Source organism: Bubalus kerabau, chromosome 7 (genome assembly GCF_029407905.1).
Source record: "Bubalus kerabau isolate K-KA32 ecotype Philippines breed swamp buffalo chromosome 7, PCC_UOA_SB_1v2, whole genome shotgun sequence".
Classification (NCBI taxonomy): Eukaryota; Metazoa; Chordata; class Mammalia; order Artiodactyla; family Bovidae; genus Bubalus; species Bubalus kerabau.
This window is the reverse complement of record NC_073630.1, coordinates 25,551,874-25,560,507: the sequence shown is the minus strand read 5'-3', so window position 1 is coordinate 25,560,507 and position 8,634 is coordinate 25,551,874. Positions and strand designations below refer to the sequence as shown.

Below are 8,634 nucleotides of genomic sequence, written 5' to 3'. Positions count from 1 at the left end.
AATTTATCACAGCATATTTTTTCCAACTATGGGTGTAAGAATAATAAACAAAAACATTACTTTTTTTTTCTTTTTGTCATAGACACTCATATGCCTATGCTCATTTTTACTGCACATTTTGTCATTGCTATTGTTTATTTTACTATGTGTTTTACTTGGTTTAGGCTTAGAAGCCAATGTATTGATAAGAAGTCACCTTCAAAAATTATCCTTTTTACCTTGACTTTTAGTCAATTTTCTTAAAAACAGTTACTTTTATTCAGCCCATTTAGAAGCACAGGGCTTAACACTACTGCATAGGTGTTGCTTTCCTCCTCCCTACCTTTTTTGGGGAAAAAATTTGTTAAAAGTCCTCATTAATAAAACTCCATCATAATTCCCCTTACTATTGCTGAAAGATTATAGCCACCACTTCACAACATTACACCTCCCTGGGAGATGCAGAAAACACAGATAATGTTTGTTTTTGCAAATCTCTAATTGAAGGGTTGAGAGAGGGAGGGATTTGGAGAGGGAGGAATTTGTAGACAGATTAGACTGCTGGGGATTTCTCCTGTTAGATCATAACTGTTTGTGTTATATACCCAGTTGAAAATTGAGCTAGCTGGCTTGTTTTCTCCACACTGGAGGGTCAAGAAAAAAAGAAATGACTCTAGTGGGGCAGCATTTCATAAACATTTACATTTTATTTATGGGTTCTTGGTGGTAACTTTAAATAAAGTTAGTACTTGGAATGCCATTTCCTCAACAAAGAACTCAGAAAGCAGTTTGGTGTCTTGCGCTTTGAACTTTTTTTTTTTCCTTGTAATAATTCTGAAGTGCAGTTACAGATCAGTTAAAAACATACCTGTGGGTTAGCATCTCTAAAACAAAATACGCGTGCCTGAGAAAGTGCCTCGAAAGGGAGTTTCCAAGGTAACTTGTGCTGAGGAGTGTAAGAAGTTTAGTTCCTATTAAAATTATTTTAAAATTCAATAAATAAGTAGAAAAAAGAGTATTTCCTTAAAAGAGTACATCTCTCTCTCTTTTTTTTTTATCCCCAAACAATTAAGTCAATATCACTCTAAATAAATTCTAAGAAGCTTGGGGTATTTTTGAAGGCAGATCCCTAATGACCTGAAGGTTACCAGCCATATGCTTCCTTTTTATCTTCCAGCATCCAGCCCCATCTCCCTGATCTTATGCTACAGCCTCACACCCCATCCAGGGTAGGCCCGATAAGCAGTCATAGAGTGGTTTCAGAGGTTGTCAGGTGGATTGTGCTGTGCTAAGTGAAGTGTGCAGGGAAAGCAGAAAAGAAAAAAAAGAAAAAGAAAAACTGGAGTTATATGCCAGTTCCTCAAGCTTTGGTAGGTTGACAGCCTCCCAAGGCAGCAGAGGTGAAGGTGGCCCCAAATGATGGTCTCAGGTGAGCCCTTTCTTGATGTCACTCCTCTCAAGGATCTGACCCCAGCCTGGCAGTGTGAAAAGCCAGATGAATGTATGTGTGGCTTACTGGCCACCTCCCTCTTCCTCATTCTCATTAATCATGATAATCCCATCACTGGTAGTGATGGAGAACCTTAGTTGTTTCTGGGTCCTGCACCTCCATGCCCTGAGCCTCTGAGTACTAACGTGAAAACAAAGAGGAAACAACCCAGAGTCAGGAGGCAGGCTCCTTGTCCCCTGCACGCAACTCTAACCTAAGCCTCTTTGCACTGGGCTGGCCAAGAAGCGACATATTCATCAATGAGGGTGAGTAACACAGAAATTTAATTAACCACTTTCTTGCCCACATTTATCTCTAAATATCTCTACAGATATAAGAACAAATCACGACATGATATAATTGCATGATGGTATAAAATTAATTTATGGAGTTATCAAGCAAAGAAAAGAAAAAAGGAAATCACTCATGCAATAATTTTAGTGAGAATAAATTATATGAAAAAAGACCATCTACAAAGGTGCTCTCATCTACTAGAAGAAAATGACTTTGCTTTCCATATATTATGAGTATTTTCTCTTGTACATATAGGAATCAAATAAAATAAACACCATTTGGTTATAGAACTCTGAAGTTGCCAATTTAATTTGTAGTTGGGTCCCCTCCCCCAAAATAACACATCATGAGCCTTAAAATGCAATACCTTCCTGTGACTCTAAGTAAAAGGTAAAAATAACATTTCACTCCTTAAAGCTTTAAATTCCATCTTGTTTTTAATCAGTTGTCTGGAGTGACTATACAAGGTTACATGGACCTGACTGATTTATGAATATAATTTTTGTTTTAATTGAAACAGCAACATTTAGGTTCCACCTTAACAGTGCACCTTAAAAGATTATCTCGGTTATTTCACAGGCACCGAGCCGGCACTAATAGTCCAAGGCAGATATTGAAAAGCAGCACAGGGCCAGGCAGATCTATTAGAAATTCCCATCCACGCGCCTCATACATATTGATTTCTGACACCAAGCAGCAGTGAAAGCCCCCGTGGGAATAATATATTTAGCAGGGTTCGCTGCGAGGAGGTCACAGAGTGCATACAGATTAGCTTCAGAGGACCAAGGCACTGGTGTTGGAGCCAAATGCTAGATTTTATATCATTTTAATCTGAACTTTTATAATCCTTTTAGTTCTTCTTTCTCTGGATGGCAGAGAGAAGGCTCCTTCACATGTATCATGCATCTTTTTCTTTATTCCTCCTATAAATGTGCAAATGCCGTTGTAATGGGGAGGAATGTTCCTTCGCATAAGCAGCAGAGCCCCGACCAGATTTGCTTTTATAAACGGTGGTCAATTCAGATGAAGACATCTTTATTTAAAGATTTCTTTCCATGGGGGAGGGAAAAAAATTACAAATCCGTATCTCCAGTTTAAAGATTGAAGCCTAAGACCTGCTCTTACTAAAAGAACCATTCCTCCCCTCCCCCGCCTCTGATGCTAGGGCTCATTGAGCAAAAGTTGCCTTTATACTGTTACATCTGTGAACACAAAAATCTAAACATTTTTTTAATTACCTTTCTGATGAGTAGGGTATGCCTGCTCATTATGCAAAGAAGTGTTGTGACTGTATCAGATAAAGGTGTCAGAGGAGAGTCAAACAGGCATTTTGGAGCCTGGAGAGATGCCAGCAGTGAGAAGGGAAAGGTTAAAGTGGACACACTCTGACAGAAGGGTGAAATACATTCAGACAACAAAGGGAAATAGGAGGTTTCCCTCAACAGACACAAAGGCGTATTGTCTTCCTCTAGACTGCATTTAAATTTTAGGTGTTCTATGAAAAGTTCCCATGATTACCAATAATCAGAAACAATGAGTACATCTTTTGCATCCCACTATTTTCTCTGGCATCGACAAGCATAAAAGGCTGGGGAAAAGGAAAACAGTGTAGGGATAAGCAAATAAGACATAGCTTTGAAAATATAACAATAATTATAAGGAAAAGGTGAATTTGAGTTTTATTTTATTAATATTTGTTTATAACAAACAAATATATTTATACTATTAAAATCTGTTTTACCAATAAGGAATAATTAAAGTATCCAATTAATACCTGGAATTTTGCCTGTCCAATTATCTAACTACAATATGTCAGGCATTCAGATTCATTTTTCAGGACTGTCTCGAAGATATTATGTGAATTTTTATTTTCTAATATGTTCAAGCTGAGCATGGACCAATTAAAGAGAGCCAGTAAGTTTGGCAAAGAAGAAACAAGGGAAATAAAAATCTCAAACTTTTTAAAATGAACATATACTTACGGTGAATGCCCTTGTCAGAAATGCTTGGCCAAGGTACTGCCTAAAATCCATATTTAAATCACACAATGAGGTAGTCAAAAACATTAAACTTTGTATTTGGCTTTTTTGTGGAATTATAAGGATCCTAAAAGTTAGAACAGACCTAGAGTTATCAGCAACTACAGAAATGACAGGATTACAAATTACCTGATGTTGAATATCTGAGAGCCTCTCAGTCAGATTATTCTGGTCTGAAGAGATGGTACCAACACACTCAGATTAAAGGAAGCAGATGCAGAAAATCAGAGGGAACTGGATCACCTAAGCTAGCTGACAAAATAAGAGGGATGGAACTCTGTAGAAGTTCCTTCCATTAGGAAAGGACAGTGTGTGTGTGCGTGTCTATGTTCACTCTTGTGTACTTGGTAAATTGCAGTATAACAAAACAGGATATCTGGTATAATCAGTCATGTTCGCAGGCACATGGTGATCGATTTGAGAAAAGTCCAAGGTAGACTTTGACCCGAGACTAGATCATGTCAGTCTTCCGTAGTGGAAGTGAGTAAAAGTCGCTCAGTCGTGTCTGAATCTTTGTGACCCCATGGACTATACAGTCCATGGACTTCTCCAGGCCAGAATACTGGAGTGGGTAGCCTTTCCCTTCTACAGAGGATCTTCCCAACCCAGGGATCGAACCCAGGTCTCCCACCTTGCAGGCAGATTCTTTACCAGCTGAACCCTCTCTTATTTGGGACATTTTTGTATGTTGTACTGATTTCTATAATAAGTGACCGTCAGGCTCTGTGGATGCTCTTTAGCTGAGGGAGATGCCTTCTGGTTAGAAGAGGAGGAGTGGGCAATCTTGAACCTAAAGAAGCCTGGGATAAGCCTGGAGTCAGCAAGGACACACTCAGGACTGGGTGCAATCTATCAAGAATGCTAGAGAACCCTGTGGAAACAAGCTCCTTTATCACAGCACCAGGTAAAATCCTTGTGCAACATATGGCAAGGAGACCTTGAATATAATATCACCCATCTTTCCCAGTTGTCAGCACATTTCTTAACTTCCTTGTACCTAGATGTCAGTCAAAAAATATTAGATGACTTGAATAAATTATATTAGACAGAAATTATACCTGGGGGACAGAGACCAAAAAATAATTGGCAAAAAGCAAAAAGGCAACAAAACAACAGATAGCAAGTCATTCATCCAGCAGTTCTGTCTTTAAGGTGTCCGACATCCTTCTTGACTGCTTCTTTCTGAACAGGCTGTGGATCTGTGCTAGGTAGACAGTATGAGACTGATGAAGCTGTTCATTTTTGCCTGAGGGGGGAGGGGCATATTGTCCCTCTCAGAAACAAGCTCCTGTTAGTACAGGGCAGGGTTAGTACAAGTATTGATAGCTGATCTCCTGAATCTGACTGGAGTTCCACTGCCCAGGTGTCAGTTCGCAATTTACATTCCATTTTTCACCCTGAGCCCACACTCCAGAGCTCTCTGTCATATAATCCCACCTGGCACCAATACTGCTAGCTATCTGTCCTGATGAAAGTTTAAAAATGGAATGTTACATTTCTTCCACTTGCACCTCTGAGCTTGTTTTAGTAGATGAATGGGGGATGTTACCTATTCAATGGCTAGTAACAACAACAGAAGAAGCGCCTCAGAGAACTAATACAAACCTTTATGTACCCTCGCCTCTAACCAGATAAGTAACACATCCTCCTATTTATTATTATGTTGCATTTATTTTTATTATACATGTTGATGAAACTCCCCCGCAGGGGAGGGGCCAACCACAATAGCAGGTGCTCCGAAGCTGGTTTGGTTTCCTATCAGCATTTAACCCCCCCAGTCAGACCAGAGGCTTCATCCTGCTGGCCATCATTTATAGGGCCTCCTTGGTAACTCAGAAGGTATCCTTGGGCTTAATGACAGCAGAACGCAGGTGTTTGCAAAGCATTTTCCCATGGGAAGAAAATTCAGGGTTTTTATTCACTGAATATACTATATAATCTTGGAAATCCTGAAGAAACGTGCACCTTAATTTTAATTATTTATATGAAATCTTTGCCTCAGTCAAAAGAAGCTGGGTGGTGGAGTCTTTTGGGATGATTTTTTTGAAAACGTAATACTTGATTTCTACATAGTTAAGGAAGTGTAAAAATAAACTAGAAATTAAGTGGTGGAATTATTCCTGAAATGAATTTGGGCTCCCAGCCTTCCTAGCTGGGTTACATATTTCCTTTATTTCCACGAAGAGCTTAAAAAATAATGGGCAATGTGTGTGAGGAAATAAAATGTGAAGGTATTATAAACCGAGAGCATAAACTATGTGTGTGTGGTCTACAATTCGAAATTCTGACAATGTCCACAGTGTAAGAGTAAGATGCAGAGAGAATATACAGATGCCTTTGTGAGCAGGAAACGGGAAAAAGTCCCTTTTAGTTGGGGGCAAAAATATGCATTTACTTTCAGCCGAAGTAGACACACTTAAATCCCTGCTGAGCGCTGGGGAAGGGTTGGATGAGCTGTCTAGAAAGCATTTTCTCTCTCTTTATAATGTTAGAAATCCTTGGACTGCATTGTGCATTGCAATGCAAGGATTCTGCCGTGTAAGAGCACATGAGGGCATTGAGAAAGGCTTAATGCGTTCTCATTAGAGGAGGACGGGGAGGGGGAGGGGAGGCGCCTTGGGGGACGGAGCCGAACTCGACCACTCTGGGAAGCCTTACAATTTTGTGCGTTCTCACTTCAACTCCCTCAATCCCCTAGCTTTACATAGCTCTTTCACAGACAGTTCAGTAAAATTCCTCCCAAGCCTCATGTAAAGAGAGCAGTGTTGTATATCGTTGCTTACAGTTTAACAGTTTGTTTGCTTGGGCCTTTTAAATATTTTTTTCCCTTCCCGGGCTGCCTCCACAAACCTTCTTTTTCACATTCACTTCTAATCAGAGGAAAACTGGAAAGGAAAAGAGGGCCATCTGATCAATGAAAGAAAATCTAGATGATTTTATAGCGTTATTAAGCTCCGCAGAGCCGCCAGTAAGGAAAGTCCAGAAGGCGCCGGAAAGCGGGTTTTATAATTGGGATTCTTCATAGCTGGTTTGATAACTGTAATCTTCCAGACTAATTTGCTTCACTTTTTTTTTTTTCTTTCCAGTTTGCTTCTTTTCTAGGAAAAATCAAAAATAGGCTCTTTTCAAGAACATTTTTTGTTTGGGGATTTTTAACTTAGAAAGATGACCATGTGGGAAGACTGCCCATGAAGACCAATTCATCTTATGATGAAGCCTCCTGCAGCCAAGCAACCAAGTGAAGATAAGGTCCCTCAGGTATAAAGTGTTGAAAATAGCTGGTGACCCCTTGTGTTCTTTAGCTATGGTCCCTCCTAGAGGGACCATTGGAATTTTGTGCTACAGACACTGGGCTAGTCTACTCACTCTTGATATCAAGATTTCCTAAAGTAGATTAATAACCCAGGGAGTGGGGGGAGTGTGAAGTTCACTCTAGCCATTTCAGTTTTGAAATCTCAAATTACTCTAAAAATTTTCTACTTGGAAACAATTATAGAAATACAGATAGTATGTATTCTCACAGAGAAAGCCACCAGACTAACTAGACTGCCCTTTGTGATTCTAGTGAAACTGGGGTCTTTGGATCCGTGCTGCTGCTGCTAAGTCGCTTCAGTTGTGTCCGACTCTGTGCGACCCCATGGAGCACGGCAGCCCACAGGCTCCCCCGTCCCTGGGATTCTCCAGGCAAGAACACTGGAGTAGGTTGCCATTTCCTTCTCCAATGCATGAAAGTGAAAAGTGAAAGTGAAGTTGGTCAGTCGCGTCCGATTTTTCACAACCCCATGGACTACACAGCCTACCAGGCTCCTCCATCCATGGGATTTTCCAGGCAAAAGTACTGGAGTGGGTTGCCATTGCCTTCTCCGACCTTTGGATCTGACCTGGATATTTTGTTTTGATGAGTTTCCTAAGTATGGTCTCACAAGATTCACATTTATTGTTCTTGCCTCTACTGAAAAAGTGAATAGTTTCCAGCATTTATTTATTTTAAAAAGATCTGGCAAATCTGTCAGTCAACCAATATATATTTGAAGCTCAACATTCTGAGATTTTCTTCTTGCAATCCTCTAGTTTGGGGAAATTATCTAAGAACTGTTTGAATTTTTTTCTGGAATGAGGGTGGAGGGAAGAGGGGTGGCAATTGAGTACTAGCTGTGACTTCGCTGGTAAAGAATCTGCCTGCAATGTGGGAGACCTGGGTTTGACTTCCTGCATGGGGAATATCCCTTGGAGAAGGGAAAGGCTATCCACTTCAGTATTCTTGGGCTACCCTTGTGGCTCAGCTGGTATAGAATCCCCCTGCAATGTGGATTCACATAGAACCTGGGTTCGATCCCTGGGTTGGGAAGATCCCCCGGAGGAGGGAAAGGCAACCCACTCCAGTATTCTGGCCTGGAGAATTCCATGGACTGTATAGTCCATGGGATCACAAACGGTTGGACACAACTGAGTGACATTCACTTTCACTGAAATAGGGAGTAGTGAAAATTTTCAGACAAAATTCTATCCTTATTAATATAATTGGACACCTGTTCAATGAGGGGTTTATGGGATTGGGGAAGAATACGAGCATTTGGTAACACAAAGTAGAAATGATTGCCAAAACTACTGGCTACTGACCAATAGAAACATAATTTCTAAGCTTTCTGAAGGATGACTATTTGTGTATCTTATTATCAAAATAGCTAAATACTGGACTTAGATGGGGAAACTAAGTTTGTACCCCATTTACATAACTGCAGTTTCACCAAAACCATGCTACATATAAAGCTGCCATTCGACTGAAATTAGAATGACATTACTATTATGTTTTGTATACGCCTTTCAAATTTT

At 40.1% G+C, this 8,634-nt stretch overlaps 1 long non-coding RNA gene across 1 annotated transcript; it reads left to right on the top strand.

Annotated features, from left to right (window-relative positions):
- Positions 1 to 1,592: 1,592 nt before the first annotated feature.
- LOC129657168 (uncharacterized) lies at positions 1,593 to 7,820 on the top strand. Its single transcript, XR_008716572.1, has 3 exons — positions 1,593 to 1,734; positions 6,888 to 7,059; positions 7,367 to 7,820. It is a non-coding gene; the product is annotated as an uncharacterized LOC129657168 (long non-coding RNA).
- Positions 7,821 to 8,634: the final 814 nt, after the last annotated feature.